Source organism: Magnolia sinica, chromosome 4 (genome assembly GCF_029962835.1).
Source record: "Magnolia sinica isolate HGM2019 chromosome 4, MsV1, whole genome shotgun sequence".
In the NCBI taxonomy this organism is placed as follows: Eukaryota; Viridiplantae; Streptophyta; class Magnoliopsida; order Magnoliales; family Magnoliaceae; genus Magnolia; species Magnolia sinica.
Window position 1 is genome coordinate 73068429 of NC_080576.1, and position 17693 is coordinate 73086121.

Genomic DNA, 17693 nt, shown 5'->3' on the forward strand with positions numbered 1-17693 from the left:
TGTGGATTGTAAGGGGCTCTATGAGGCCTAAAAAACTATATGTTCTATCTAAGCCATCTATATATTTATAAATATTACTTTTGAGGTTGAAAAAAATCAGCTAGATCAAAGGCTCAAGTGGACCACACGGTAGTAAACATTGATATTGAATTACAGTTGCTTCTTATGGTGTGGTCCAGTTGGGCCTTAAATATACCTGAAATTTGGTTTCCTAAAGTAAAATAATTTATTAAAATTATGGATAGAAATGGATTAACGAAATACATCATGTTGGGCCCTCCCTAATCGGTTCATCCGTTAGAATAGCCCAAATTTAGGTGCGCGCTTAAAACAAAGCAACGCCCAAACACTGTAATCTCGCGCTCTCTCTCCTGTCTCTCTCTCGCGCACTCTCTCTCCCTGTCTCTCTCTCTGTCATTTGCCTTGCAGACATGTCATAGCTCTGTTCTATTGCAACTAAGCTGCCCTACGACGACATTGTAACGATGCTCCGACCACACCTCATCGGCATACAAATCCAACGGATTAGGGTTTCCACTTCTGGAAGGTGATATTCTTTTGATCTTCTCAGCTTTAATATATTCATGATTGTTTGATAGTGCTAAATTCATGAAACAAAATTCTCTTTCTTTTTTATCTTCTGGATTTCTTCTTTGAAGTTCGATGACTCGGTTATTTTGATATTGATGTTGCTCACCAAGTGTTTGATGAAATGACTCAACAAAGTGTCGGCTAGTGGCAAGGAAGGTATGCACACCAAACAAATACCATTTTTCCTTGATTTTGATGTTGCATATAAGGTGCTTAAGGAATACTTGCTGCTGTTTTACAAATCGTGAGAAACTGAAAGTGCCCTGTATGTGTTTGTGAAAACACTGCATAGGCTCAATTTTGGCTGAAACTCGGCTTTACTGGCCCAACCTGCTGACCAAACCGAGCCGAGCTGAGTTCAAGCTGGGATCAGCTAGTGGCCGAGCTGACATTAGCTCAACTCGGTGTTCACCCCTAGTAGGACGCAATCACTCAGGTGGATACAAAATTCAAGTGGGCCTCACCACAAGAAACAGTTAAAACGGAAACATCCGCCATTGAAACCTTCCTTGAGCCAACCATCTAAACCGTTCATAGGCTTATTACCACTCAAATAAAGTATAGGTACAAATATCATTTCAATACAAAACTTTCATGGCACCCAAAAAGTTTCCAATGGTAGGCATTAAATCCCTTTTGTTTCTAGTGGTGTGGCCCACCTAAGTTTTATATCGGCCTGATTTTTGGATTCTTTTTTTGTGCATTTTTGTGGTTGTTTCAGCTTGATTCTTCGAAAATAATTTCTCTTTTATTTCTGTTCCAATGTGGTAGAAAGAATTGGGTGTTCCACTAGACTTAAATGATTTAGTCTTATTGGCTTCGGATTATGAATTTCACTAAGAAATTGGATGTGTTGCTCTTTTGCATGTATTTCAAAAAGGTAAACAAGTACCATATTTTTTTGGCAATCATGTTTGCAACAGTAAGCAGGATTCAATTTTTTGATTTTATCTTTAATTTTCCTGTTAGACTGGGTTCACCTGTCTTTCGTCATGGATGATTTTTGTTATGGTTCCTTGCTATTTTGTATGAATTTGTTGTGTTTTCTTGGTTTCATTTATGGTCCCCTAGATGTAATTTTCAATTATATCAATGAAATTATAGATGGTCTCTGCCCAACCCATGGATTAGGATGAAACTTGGGCTAGGCTCATCCCAATCCCAACTGGTCCAACATAATTGTTCCATGGTGGGGATCTTTAATTGTTTATCAACACTCTTAATCATGTTTATCCAATCCAGATAAACAGGCGCTATTGGATAAATGTTTGGGTTGCCGAGTTGAGGTAGGTCTGGAAATTGGGTCCCAGTACATGCCCAATTTTCAATCCTAACCAGTGAGCTATGGAATTGAGCTTTGGTAGGCTCACTAGCCAAATAGTCACCCCTCCAAAGGACTCTTATATTGAGCTTGGAGATCTCTAGTGTGCTGGAAAATTCTACCACAAATACATTGTGAGGTTACAAACCAATGATCTACTGTTCTGAGCATAATGAATTATGCCATAACAGATCATTTTGTTTTCTAACTTCTTACCTGGACCACAATGAGTCATCCAAATAGGCCCTTTGTATTTTTTTTCTACTTTTGGTAATCGTTTAATGTAGAGATCTCATAATTTAATCAGCCAATTAGACAAAATTTCAAATAAAGTTCATTGCTCATCAGTTAGATGTGTTCCAACACATTTATGTACAACTCTAGACATTCATAAGGTAGCCCCTATGGACGAACGCCCCTTTGATCCCCAAGAATCAAGCTAGTCCATTTATTAGGTGGCAATGGATGTCTAAAGAAATGGGTGGCTTGGAAAATGACAATCAATGAGTTCTAAATCTGAAGATGCAGTTCACTTCATCTTCATGCATTTCTTGTTGCCTCAATAAACTTCTATATGTTTAGTTCTGGATTGTTGTGGATCATTCTACAATTTTTTTTTTTTTTTTTTTTTTTTTTTTTTAAATACTCCTTTAAATTTCCACTATTGAACAGGTGAATTGCCCCACATCTGTCAAAATGGCATGTATGTCCAACATATGAGCCTGGTGCCAGGTTTGGCACTACATATACATGAACATGCCTTGTACCTTTTTTTTATAGAAATAAAAAAAAGTTAATATCCTTCACCATCATGTCTTAAACCACACTTAAAATTTCTAAAATATAAAAACCAATAAAGAAAAGCTGATGCCATAGAGACTAAAATCCCAAATAACTTGAAAGCATCTCAACTTTCTAATAGTTTCAACGAATCTAATCTGGCAACACAAAGTCACAGACATCATTGATCAGAATTACATGAACAAATTAGGCCTCAATGCCTTGAATGTTGTCTTAAGCTTCCTAGTTGGTGGCTTAACCTTCTTAAACACCAATGGGAACTTGATTTTGGAATCATGAAATTGCTTGGTATTCTCTCTCTTGCAAAGCGAGTCAGGTATGGTAGCTATCTTGATGATCTAAATGCAAGGAGACCTTACCCTGTGGCGAGAAGCCATCTCATCATACATCTGCTTAATAGCACCATTAAGAGTGGTGTCCCAGTATTCCTTGTACATATTGTAGTAACCAGTTCTGCTCTGGTACCGCAACCAAATTCCGTAGTTCTCAACAATGGTGGGATTCCTCTCAAAAATCTCATTGATGGCAAGCACTTGCCCGATACTGATGGAACATGCCTTGTACCTAAATCCAGGTTGGTCACAACCCTCAATATGGGCAATCCATCAAATGGGTCCATCCTTGATTGCCCTTCTCTCTCAAAAAAATCACTTTTGACTAGATGATCTTAACTATCCAATCAATGGCTAAGGAAATTAATGGTTTATATTGTTCATACTACAAATAGTCTATTAATCTAGACTTTCCATGATGTGGGTCCTGAGCTTGATTGTCCATTCATTTTTCCATATCATCGCGGGTCATGAGCCCAAAAATGAATGGGTGTTCAATAATCATTGTTTCGTCTTATGTAATCCACATAAGATTTGGATCTTCCTCTTTTTAGTCTCATGCCCACATGATGTAGAAAAATAGATGAATGGCATGGATGAAACACATACATCATGCAGTGACCCGCACAGCACTATCAGTAGGCAATCTAGGTCCCTCATGATATGCTCATGAAAAGTTAAAGTTATTCAAAGACTAAACTCCAATGATATTCATAGATGCATGTGTTTAGAATTAGATCCGTGAATGGGTGAAAAATAATAATAATAATTTTTTTTTTGTAAGGTGCAGGTTCAAAATGAACCCCGTGGTTAATCAGGATCCAGCTATAACAGATAGGGAGTGGATGACACTAAGTTTTCTAAACTCTCGTTTTATTTCTAGAATTAGAAGCTTTGTCAAGTTTACACAAGAATACCTTCCTGGTAGAGAAACCATTCTTTATCCATGTGCCACTTACAGATGTTTACGATTACCGGTTTCTTATGATGATTTGGAAATACATCTAATGAAAAATGGATTCGACTCAAGCTATAGGGTTTAGGACATGCATGGCGAGCATGTATCACCTAAGCGTACTGAATATGCATCAAGTTCCCAACAGTACCACGATGTCCTAAACTTAAATGAGGTTCGCAACATGATTGTTCAAGAACTCGGTGGTAATAACCTAGGTGAAGTTGTATAGGATGAGCAGAATGTGACTCCTATAGTCGAAGGTGTCTTTGGGGAAAATGAAACTCATGAGTTTGAAGAAAATCTACAAGACGCAATGACTGAGCTATACCCAGGGGCCCAAAATTTCACCATGCTGACTTTTATTGTACAACTTTTCAAATTAAAGGTGAACCATGGATGGAGTGAAAAAAGCTTTACAGAGCTCCTTCAACTACTAAAGAAGGTGTTACCTTCTGGTAACAAGGCCCCTACTAATACCTACCAAGTGAAGAAGATCATTTCAAAGTTAGGTCTTGATTATGTGAAGATGCATGCTTATCCAAATGACTATATCTTGTACTAGAAAGAGAACGAGACGAAAACCAGTTGTCCTACTTATAAAGCTCCTAGGTTGAAGATAAAAAATGAATGTTGAGAAAAAACAATCTAAAGTACATGTCAAGGTGTTAAGGTATTTTCCATTAACACCAAGGCTACAAAGAATGTTCAGTGTGCCATGGTTAGCGAAAGAAATGTCCTAACACTCAACCAGAAAATTGCAACCTAAAAAGATGGAGGATCCGGCTGATTCTATTACATGGAAGAATCTCGATGAGAAGTATATGGATTTTTCAGCTGAGCCTCGCAATGTTCGATTGGGCCTGGCTACAGATGGGTTTAACCCATTTGGTGCTTTAACTACAACTCATAGTTCATGGCCCGTTATGTGTGTGACGTGCAACCTTCCACCAAAGCTTTTCATGAAACCTTAGTTTACTATGTTAACTTTGCTCATTGAGGGACCACAACAATCAGGAAAGGATATTGATGTTTATTTATGACCATTGATTGATGAATTGCAAGACTTATGGCATAAAGAGGTCATGATGCTTGATGCATATCATAAAAATAAATTCAAGATGCGTGCTATTTTGCTCTGGACAATCCATGACTTTCCAACATATGGTAATGTTTCTGGTTGTAGGACCAAGGGTAAGTATGGTTGTCATGTATGTGGTCCCAACACAGATTCCTTGTGACTCTAATATGGAAAGAAACATGTTAATATGGGTCACAGACGATGGTTGCCAATGTCAGACCAGGCAAGGAAGGACACAAGTGTTGACACATTCAATAAGAAGGTGGAGATATGACGTCAACCCATTCGTCTGGATGGGATTGAGGTCGAAAGACAAACTGCGAACCTGCATATGCATTGGGAGAAGACCGAGAAGAGGAATATGAGGGGTATTGATGGAGGCCGACAAGAGCTAACGGGTGATGTTGAATCTCCGTGGTTCTTCAAACAGTCTATATTATTTGATCTGGAGTATTGGAAAGATATTCCAGTGCGTCATAACCTTGATGTTATGCATGTCAAGAAAAATATATGTGAAATCCTTATCGCCTTGTTGTTGAAGACACCTGGCAAGACCAAGGATGATGCTAATGCGCGCAGGGACCTGAAATGGTTGGGAATTAAGAAGCGTCTATGACTAAAAAAGAGCAATGGCAAGATGATTCAGAAACAAGGTCCTTTTTGTTTAAGAAAAGAAGAGAAAAAGCTTTTCATCCAGACTTTGCATGACCTGTGTGTTCCAATCGGTTTTAGTGCAAATTGAAAGACCATCATAAAGGGAGATTGCATGGATTTAAAGGGAATGAAGTCTCATTCTTACCATGTGTTGATGCAACATTTGCTCCCAGTTCTCATCCAGCATGCATTCAGGGATAGGAAGGTCATTCTTCCTATAATTACGAGCTTTTGCACCTTCTTTAATGCCTTGTGCTCGACAATAGTAGACGTTCAAATGCTCCTCATTCTTGAAAGGGGTATGGCTAGGACGTTATGTCAGCTTGAGATTATATGCCCTCCATCTATATTTGTCATGATGATGCATCTGTTGATCCACTTGGCTTACGAGGCTCGCATATGTGGTCCTATATACTATCGATGGCTGTACCCATTCAAAAGGTATGCTATAAGTTTAGTAAGAATAATCCGGCTTAACATCTACGGTTGTATGTATTTGTAATTTATCATTATCTTTGTCAGGTTCATGAAGACGTTCAAGGCCTATGTCCGTAACAAGATGCGACCTGAGGGTTGCATTGCAGAATAATATATCCAAGAGGAGACAATTATATATTGCACCAATACAGGGGAAAACAAAAAACATGCCTCTTGGAAAAATTGAAAAAATGGTTTGATGGAGTCATTTCAAGACTACAAAAGTTGCAAGATGCCGTTAATGACGATAACAATGATGATGATGTTGGTCCATAGGTTCAGGTCAAAGTGTTACCCTAGTGGGTATCGAATACGAATAGGCTCATACATGGGTACTGAAGAGTTATCCCAGCTATAATGTGTGGGAAGGGTATGCACAATTAGCTCATTTGTATATATCTTCTTTACTTTATGTGATTTCAATATAATAATGGTATCAAATAACACGCAGGAAGCACAAAGATTTCTTGTAGCGATGTTACAGGAGGACTAACAGGGTGCCTAAAGAGGATGAATTCATACCTTGGTTGAAGAGGCAACCAAAGTATAGTGAATCTAACAATAAAGAATTTAAAGATATAGTGAGAGGACCTCTAGCTTTTTGTACTCAATACAATAAGTATTGTATTAATGGTTTTTTCTTTGTCACTAAGGACTATGAGGAGAATAAAACAAACCAAAACAGTGGGGTTATGACAGAGGGTATGACCACCTTCCGATCTAGTGCTAAGGATATAAATACAGTGGATGAAAATCAACCTTACTATGGAGTCCTTCATAGAATTATCCAATTGGAGTACAGAACAAGGTACAAGCCCATCTTATTTAAGTGTGATTGGGTGAAGGTGATGCATCAGGGTGTTTCTTTTAATGTCGACGCGAATCTGAGATTAGTAAATTTGTCCAGTCTTTACAATTCAGACAAATTGGGTAATGAGCCGTTCATTCTTGAGGAGCATGCCATGCAAGTTTTCTACTCTAGAAATCCAAAAAATTCTAAATGGCATGTGGTATTAGAGATTCCAAAAGAGATTTTTATCGAATAAGAGACATGCCATCTATCGGAACGATTTAAGGATGTAACTGATGCCGATGCAGGACCTAATCTCACCTCATTAGCAATTGTTAATGAGTTGATATTCAATGAACCTAAAGACATTAGTGTTATAGTCGAGAAAACAAAGAAAAGAAAGAGACCAAGGAGAATCTCTTAAATTGTTTATATTTTCTAAGCATGTAACAATATGATATTTATTAGAGGAAATCCAATCAAGGTATGGTTAATGTAGTGAATTGTTTGTACTTTATCTGTTATCCAAATTATTGTATTAATCATTAGTGTTTTTATTTTATTTTAATTTAATTTAATTTAAATAGGCACATGGATTCACAACCAGAGGCATTGGGTGTGCACTTGACCGAGACTACAGATGCGAGCAAGACCAAAGGTAATATGATAGTTCTCCTTAATTAGATATGTAAATTTTAATTTTCTTATATATTAACGGTAATCAACGATGTGTATATATAACTATTATTCTTTTTATGTTGTTATGCCAACTTCTTCTTTTTCGTCTAGAAAGACAGGTCCTACTAGGGGTGCTTTTTTACATGAGCAACCTGATAGGAAAAAAGTCCTAAAGACGAATGAATTCGGGCAACCGAGTGAGGATTGTCTTGAACAAAAGCAATTTGCATCGCATATCGGTATCCTCACCTGTACTCATATCTTGATCATATACTAGGACTTTCGTTAGGTGCTTCATGCACACATTCAAATGATCATAGAGCCATTATCACGGGCTTATGAGTCTGAAGGTCAAAGTTGGGATGCGAGTCTTACATACGTAACAAAACGCATTAAGAAAACATGGTGGAATTACAAGAAAAGGTTGACTGCAAAATATATTAAAGCCAAGGATCCTGTAGTTGTGAGAGATAGCCTGCCCCCCCAAGTATCCCTATGGAGGATTGGTTAGTCTTCGTGAATCAACATAACACTGAGGAATTCAAGAGAGCAAGTGAAAGGAATAAAGTCAATCGGTCTAAGCTAAAAGGACCTGCATGTCTTGGGAGGAACAGCATGGCTGTTATTCGCCATCAGATGGTATGTATTATTTATTTATAAATATAGGTATTATAGTTTAATATTGAATTTACTTTTGAATTATCACTCATCTAACTCCATTAATATGTAATGTGCCAAAGGTGAAGGAGAAGAATCTTACCTCTGATGCCGAGATAGGTAGATGTGACGTTTACTTAAGAGCCCATACAAGCAAGGACAAAGTTGTCCAGTATCCTAACCTTGTTGTAAGTACATCCCCTTCTACCACAAACCAGTACCTTTATGAGATGCCAATGTATAACTTTGAATTATTTTACATCCATTTGTATTTTGTCGCGGAAAAAATTAGATGAGCTTTATTCTACCAATCCTTCTTCTAAGATTACCGGCGTTGAGGATGCCCTTACACAGGTAATAATAAATTTTAAAAATTACAGTGAGATTCATGGTAATTATGAATTTTCTAATAACTTGATTTGTAATGTTTTATAGTTGGTTGGTTCTGACAGTAGAGGGCGAATGCGGGGTCTAGGTTGCTCAATAAAAGACAAGACTGAAGATGTCAGCCCCTGCCCGTTCAAAGGTAGAGAATTTGATAAAAGAAAGAGATAGCCTAGTGCAGGAGATATTTAATATAAAGAAATCATTGGCCAACATGGAGGCCTGGATGGAGATGCAGCAACATGCACAATCTACTCAAAACCTCAGATCACCAACAATTGCTAAATCTGCTCAAGCATCATCGGTATGCAAGTGTAAATTTGCTACTGTATTGAACTTACAATTATTTTATAGATGATAACAATACTAATGCCATTTTATATGTGTACATGTAGCCGGATGTTATATATATCGGTAAGAGATGCGACTTGCTTGGTTGGGGAAATCATGATGTAGTTGCTCATGGTCAAGTACACGAAGTTAATCCAAATGCAGTTGTCCATTGCGAACCATTGGAGGAGGGAGCTTATGTTATTACCCTGACTAAGATTATACATCCTGACACTCGTTTATGGAAAGAAGATGGGTTCGCATCTACACTTGGGGAGGCCGGTCCGGGATCACTTGTGCAATGGGGGAAGGAATCTTTGAGATTTCGATAATTTGAACAAATTTGGTACTCTATAATTGAACTTGGTGTGGATGCTTTTTTTAGTTACTTTATATGATGTTTCTCTTGTTTTTTTGGTTAATTTTGAACTAATTTGGCACTTTAGTTACTTTATATTGATGAACTTAGAACTTGGTTTGGTTTTTAGTTACTTTTTACTGATGTTTCGCTTGTTTATTTTTTGTTACTCTATATGTTGTTTGGTTTAGTTTTTATAATTTTGAATGAATTTTATACTCTATATTTAAACATATTAGACTTTATTTGGTCGTCACAAACTAAATGGAGCCAAATCCCCTTTTTAACTCCGCCAATGCAACTCCTTGCATTGTTGGTCCCAAGCCCGGGTAAAGGAGGAGGGAGAATGGGCATCAAGGTGAGTTGAGTACTTTTCCTTCATTATCTGAGAGGGATTTTTAAAATGCTTGATGGTTAATTTCAATAGTTCTCTGACTTCTTCTACTATCATTTGAGGACCTCAAAGGCCCAACTAACTTAAGATTTTTATATGCAGGCTGATGTATTTTTAGCCCCACAGACCAATGTTGCCACTACAAGGTTCAATATTAAAATGGTAAAGTTTTTAACTATTTATTTTATCTTTGTTTTTTCCTGTTCTTCATAAATAATTTGATGTCTTAGCCTCCTGTCATTACCAGTTAGTCTTGTCACTATTTGTACATATGTCATCTCATGAGTCTTACTATTTGTAATTTTGTTACCCCTGTAGTGATTATCAGAAATAGTTGGCCATCATTGAAAGATTACCCTTGTAGTGAGTCCAATTAAGGTGTGGATAATATATGATTTTAGTTCATGGTAAATAGTACCTTTTATTGTGGATCACCCCTGGACCAAAGACCTGGTACCTATTGTTGTACGTTCATATTGATTTTGCTAATTGTAATAAAAGACAGACTCAAGCTCAAGCTGGGGGAGATTGTTACCACAATTCCAACTATTGGTAAGTACAATTTAGAAGGCAGATTTAAATTTTATTTATTTATTTATTTTTAAATTTCCTTTAGAAATGCTAATTGCATTAATAGAGGATTGAGTTATCCAAGGGGTATTGACTTTCTATGGGTAGTGTCATCAGTAGATCTTGGTTATTTTTTCATTCAGATGTACTCAAATTTTAGCTCTTTATTTATATTTTCAGATACACAATTTTCTGGTTGTTGCTTCTGTGTTGCAAATTATTATTCAGCTTTTACATCTAAGTAAATTTCTATTTTATTGGTGTTGTTTATTAATCTGTCCTGCTAGTGCAAATAAAACCTTTGGTGAAGCCAATCAAAGACATAATGAAAGTTCGTCGCATTAAATATGCTTGGCATGAATTTTTTCTTGAGGTTACTCATCTTCCTCTTAGTCCATGATATCCTGGCTTTTTGTCATTTCATTCGTATAATTTTTTTATTCTGTCAATGCAGCTAGGTACAACCTTGGTGCAATTATATTACTCTGGGCACCCGTAGTCTTGGTATGTCTCATTGTCCTTCAATAATTTAATATATCGAAATTTCTTTTCCATCATCATTTACATTTTCTTCTTAATTAATACTTGGAAGTTAATATAATCATTTACTCTATTTTACAATCTTTAAAATCTTTATTTGTAAATCCGTGCCCATATGTATTGTCGGAGAAATTAAAAAACTTACTCATTCTCAGATTGCATTGTGGAATATGCATCTATTATTCAAAGAAAGGATGAAATTCCAAGCACTCACACTTTCTCTCCTTGCTAGCTAAATTGGTGAGTCTTCTTTCCTTCATACTATATGATTCATTGATGAAGTGGCCTGGTCATTTGGACAGGCCCATGTTTATATATTATCTCAAAATTGATGAAGCAGATTCGGATGTGCATCGGAGCTATCCGGATATTGAGCGGGGGTCCTTGGAAGGTGGGAACCGCTGTTATGACCATGATGAAGCTGTCAATTTCCTACGGACAGCAATATGAGTGGCCTGGCCATTTGGACAGGCGCATGTTTATATATTATCTCGAAATTGATGAAGCGGATCTGGATGTGCGTCGGAGCTATCCGGATGTTGAGCAGGGGTCCCTGGAAGGTGGGAACCGCTGTTATGACTATGATGAACCTATCCATTTCCTATGGATATCAATATGGGTGGCCTGGCCATTTGGACAGGCCCGTGTTTATGTATTATCTTGAAATTGATGAAGCAGATCCGGATGTGCATCGGAGTTATCCGGATGTTAAGTAAGGGTCCGTGGAAGGTGGGAACTGCTGTTATGACCATAATGAAGCTGTCCATTTCCTATAGACAGCATTTGAGGGGTCTAGCCATTTGGACAGGCCGTGTTTATATCTGTATTTGTAGGGATTACACCCTTAACCTAAACCACACCCTAAACCTATAACCTAAACCTAAACCTTTACCTATAACCTAAACTTTAACCTATAACCTATAACCTATAACTTAAACCTAAACCTATAACCTATAACCTAACCTAAACCTAAACCTAAACTTGTAACATAACCTATAACCTATAACTTAAACCTAAACCTATAACCTAAACCCGAGCCTAAACCCGATCCCAAACCCGAACCCGATTTCCTAAACCTATAACCTATTCTCAATTCCCTAAAGCTATAACCTATAACCTAAACCTAACCTAAACCTAAAACCTAAACCTAAACCTAAACCTAAACCAAAACTTATAACCTTAACCTAAACCAAAACCTATAACCTAAACCTTAACCTATAACCTATAACCTATAAGCTAAACTTATAACCTATAACCTAACCTTAACCTAAACCTATAAACTAAAACCTAAACCTAAACCTAAAACCTAAATGTATTCTCAAATCCCTAAACCTAAACCTACACCTAATCCTAATCTCAACTCCCTAACCTATAACCTAACCTTAACCTAAACCTATAAACTAAAACCTAAACCTAAACCTAAACCTAAGACCTAAATGTATTCTCAAATCCCTAAACCTAAACCTACACCTAATCCTAATCTCAACTCCCTAACCTAAACCTAAACCTAAACTTGAAAACCCAAACCTAAACCCGATCCCGAACCCGAACTCAATTTCCTAAACCTAAACCTTAACCTATTCTCAATTCCTTAAAGCTATAACCTATAACATATAACATAAACCTAAACCTTAACCTAAACCTATAACCTAAACCTTAACCTAAACCTAAACCTTAACCTAAACCTAAACCTATAACCTTAACCTAAACCAAAACCTATAAACTAAACCTTAACCTATAACCTATAACCTATAACTTAAACCTTAACCTAAACCTAAACCTAAACCTATAACCTTAACCTAAACCAAAACCTATAAACTAAACCTTAACCTATAACCTATAACCTATAACCTATAACCTAAACTTATAACTGATAACCTAAACCTAAAACCTAAACCTAAACCTAAAACCTAAAACCTAAACCTAAACATAAAACCTAAATGTATTCTCAAATCCTTAAACCTAAACCTACACCTAATCCTAACTCAACTCCCTAACCTAAACCTAAACCTAAGCTTGAAAACTCAAACCTAAACCCGATCCTGAACCCAAACCTGATTTCCTAAACCTAAACCTTAACTTATTCTCAATTCCCTAAAGCTATAACCTATAACCTATAACCTACACCTAAACCTAACCTAAACCTATAACCTTAACCTAAACCTAAAACCTAAACCTAAACCTAAACCTAAAACCTAAATGTATTCTCAAATCCTTAAACCTAAACCTAAAGCTAATCCTAATCTCAACTCCTTAACCTAAACCTAAACTTGAAAACCCAAACTAAATCCGATCTCAAACCCTGACCCGATTTCCTAAACCTAAACCTTAACCTATTCTCAATTCCCTAAAGCGTTAACCTATAACCTATAACCTAAAACCTAAACCTAAACCTTAACCTAAACCTATAACCTAAACCTAAACCTTAACCTAAACCTAAACCTATTGCCTTAACCTAAACAAAAACCTATAACCTATAACCTATAACCTAAACTTGTAACCTATAACCTAAACCTAAAACCTAAACCTAAACCTATAACCTAAAACCTAAACCTAAACCTATAACCTGAATGTATTCTCAAATACCTAAACCTAAACCAACAACTAATCCTAATCTCAACTCCCTAACCTAAACCTAAACCTAAACTTAAAAACCCAAACCTAAACTCCATCCCGAACCTGAACCTGATTTCCTAAACCTAAACCTTAACCTATTCTCAATTCCCTAAAGCTATAACCTATAACCTACACCTAAACCTAAAACTTAAACCTAAACCTAAAACCTAAATGTATTCTTAAATCCTTAAACCTAAACCTACACCGAATTCTAATCTCAACTCCTTAACCTAAACCTAAACTTGAAAACCCAAACTAAACCCGATCTCAAACCCAAACCCGATTTCCTAAACCTAAACCTTAACCTATTCTCAATTCCCTAAAGCTTTAACCTATAACCTATAACCTATAACCTAAACCTAAACCTTAACCTAAACCTATAACCTAAATCTAAACCTTAACCTAAACCTAAACCTATAACCTTAACCTAAACCAAAACCTATAACCTAAACTTTAACCTATAACCTATAACTTATAACCTAAACTTATAACCTATAACCTAACCTTAACCTAAACCTAAAACCTAAACCTAAACCTATAACCTAAAACCTAAACCTAATCCTAAAACCTAAATGTATTCTCAAATCCCTAAACCTAAACCTACACCTAATTCTAATCACAACTCCCTAACCTAAACCTAAACCTAAACTTGAAAACCCAAACCTAAACCCCATCCCGAACCCGAACCTGATTTCCTAAACCTAAACATTAACCTATTCTCAATTCCCTAAAGCTATAACCTATAACCTATAACCTATAACCTATAACCTATACCTAAACCTAAAACCTAAATGTATTCTCAAATCCTTAAACCTAAACCTACACCTAATCATAATCTCAACTCCTTAACCTAAACCTAAACTTGAAATCCCAAACTAAACCCGATCTCAAACCCTGACCCGATTTCCTAAACCTAAACCTTAACCTATTCTCAATTCCCTAAAGCTTTAACCTATAACCTATAACGTATAACCTAAACCTAAACCTAAACCTTAACCTACACCTAAACCAAAACCTAAAACCTAAACCTTAACCTATAACCTATAACCTAAACTTGTAACTTATAACCTAAACTTAAACCTATAACCTAAAACCTAAACATAAACCTAAAACCTAAATGTATTCTCAAATCCCTAAACCTAAACCAACACCTAATCCTAATCTCAACTCCCTAACCTAAACCTAAACCTAAACTTGAAAACCCAAACCTAAACCCCATCCCGAACCTGAACCTGATTTCTTAAACCTAAACCTTAACCTATTCTCAATTCCCTAAAGATATAACCTATAACCTATAACCTATAACCTACACCTAAACCTAACCTAAACCTAAAACCTAAACCTAAACCTAAAACCTAAATGTATTTTCAAATCCTTAAACCTAAACCTACACCGAATCCTAATCTCAACTCCTTAACCTAAACCTAAACTTGAAAACACAAACTAAACCCGATCTCAAACCCAAACCCGATTTCTTAAACCTAAACCTTAACCTATTCTCAATTCCCTAAAGCTTTAACCTATAACCTATAACCTATAACCTATAACCTAAACCTAAACCTTAACCTAAACCTATAACCTAAACCAAAACCTAAACCTAAACCTAAACCTATAACCTTAACCTAAACCAAAACCTATAACCTAAACCTTAACCTATAACCTATGACCTATAACCTAAACTTATAACCTATAACATAACCTTAACCTAAACCTAAAACCTAAACCTAAACCTATAGCCTATAACCTAAACCTAATCCTAAAGCCTAAATGTATTCTCAAATCCCTAAACCTAAACCTACACCTAATCCTAATCTCAACTCCCTAACCTAAACCTAAACCTAAATTTGAAAACCCAAACCTAAACCCCATCCCGAACCTGAACTTGATTTCCTAAACCTAAACATTAACCTATTCTCAATTTCCTAAAGCTATAACCTATAACCTATAACCTATAACCTATAACCTACACCTAAACCTATAACCTTAACCTAAACCTAAAACCTAAATGTATTCTCAAATCCTTAAACCTAAACCTATACCTAATCATAATCTCAACTCCTTAACCTAAACCTAAACTTGAAAACCCAACCTAAACCCGATATCAAACCCGAACCCCATTTCCTAAACCTAAACCTTAACCTATTCTTAATTCCCTAAAGCTTTAACCTATAACCTATAACCTATAACCTAAACCTAAACCTTAATCTAAACCTATAACCTAAACCTAAACCTAAACCTATACCCTTAACCTAAACCAAAACCTATAACCTAAACCTTAACCTATAACCTATTACCTATAACCTATAACCTAAACTTATAACCTATAATCTAACCTTAACCTAAACCTAAAACCTAAACCTAAACCTATAACCTAAAACCTAAACCTAAACCTATAACCTAAATGTATTCTCAAATCCCTAAACCTAAACCTACACATAATCCTAATCTTAACTCCCTAACCTAAACCTTAACCTAAACTTGAAAACCCAAACCTAAACCCGATCCCGAACTCGAACCCGATTTCCTAAACCTAAACCTTTACCTATTCTCAATTCCCTAAAGCTATAACCTATAACCTATAACCTAAACCTAACCTAAACCTAAAACCTAAAACCTAAACCTAAACCTAAACCTAAACGTATAACCTTAACCTAAACCTAGGTTTTGAGTTTAAAAGTCCATCCTAGGTTTGAACACATTACTCATGTTGGATTTTGCCATAGTTTAGAAGTTTTGTAGGTACATTTTTTATTTCTTCATATATAAGTATTTTTTTGTCTTTCTTCCTTTTGAGATGTGTACAAAGGCATGTTTGTTTGATTGTGTCTACAAATGATGTTTTATACAGGCTGACAAGCTAAAGAAGTCAGCGGAGGATGAAATTCATTTTCTCAAGGGAAGGGTTTCAGAACTTAAAAGTGATCTTGTGTCGAAGTCCACAGAAGTTACATCTATAGTTTCAAGGAAAGAAGAAGCTCTATCTTCAACATTTGCTAAAATTGATCGTTTGAAGGAAGAAAATTCTGTAAAAACATGAGCATTATTGAATGCATATGGAGGTTGTTTACTGTGTTAGAGTGTATTTATTTCTTGCACATGAGGGCATGCCTTAGTTGTAATTCTTATAATAGGTTGAGCAAAGTGAAGTATTGTTTATTTAGAAATGTGAATGTAGGATGCATTGTATGATTTGATTGCTATTTGTAATAAATGCATCATTTTTATCTGATTGCATTTTATGTACTATTTCTATCAGCATTAAGCTTAGATGAGTTATCAATCACAATAGGTTCTTGCAATGGAAACAGGTCGTATTATTACAATTTTTTAAAAAATAGCTATGAATATAATCCGTAGCTATAGCTACAGCTTTAGTCCGTAGCTATTGGTATCTATTGCTACGGATATTGTCCGTAGCTATGGGTATATATTGCTAAAGATAAAATCCGTAGCTATTGGTATCTATTGCTACAGATATTATTGGTAGCTATTGGTATCTATTGCTACAGCTATTATCCGTAGCTATTGGTATCTATTGCTACGAATATAATCTATAGTTATTGGTATCTATTGCTACGGATATAATCCGTAGATGTTGGTATCTATTGCTACGGATATAATCCATAGCTATTGGTATCTATTGCTACGGATATAGTCCGTAGCGAGACCTTTAGCTACCCCACCAATAGCGACGGACGTGCTATGGATCATATCCGGAGCAAAAGGGCTTTTGCTACGGTTTTTGGCCGTAGCCTTTGCTCGTTTTTCTTATAGTGATTCGTTAGGAAGGATCGTGGGAGTTGACGGAATAATACGGACTAGGATATGAGCCTTACAAGTACCGTGTTCCACCCACAGACGAATGGGCTGACGGAACAGGTGAATCAGGTGTTAGAGGACATGTTGCAAGCTTATGTGCTTGATTTCAAGGACAGTTGGGATGATTATCTTCCCTATGTTGAGTTCGCCTATAACAACAGCTTTTAGGCGAGTTTTGGCATGATCCCCTACGAAGCACTATATGGGCGTCTGTGTACTGGGCAGAGGTTGGCGAGAAGAGTTTGATTGACCCAGATTTAGTACAGGCAACCTCAGAGAAGATCAACATTATCAAGCGTCGACTTCTTATAGAACAAAGTAGACAGAAGAGCTATGACGATACGA

General features: G+C 36.3%; 1 long non-coding RNA gene across 1 annotated transcript; it reads left to right on the forward strand.

Annotated features, from left to right (window-relative positions):
* Positions 1 to 8832: 8832 nt before the first annotated feature.
* On the forward strand, positions 8833 to 16815 carry LOC131244540 (uncharacterized). Its single transcript, XR_009170367.1, has 4 exons — positions 8833 to 9025; positions 9117 to 9767; positions 9906 to 10746; positions 16378 to 16815. It is a non-coding gene; the product is annotated as an uncharacterized LOC131244540 (long non-coding RNA).
* The last annotated feature ends 878 nt before the right edge of the window (positions 16816 to 17693 follow it).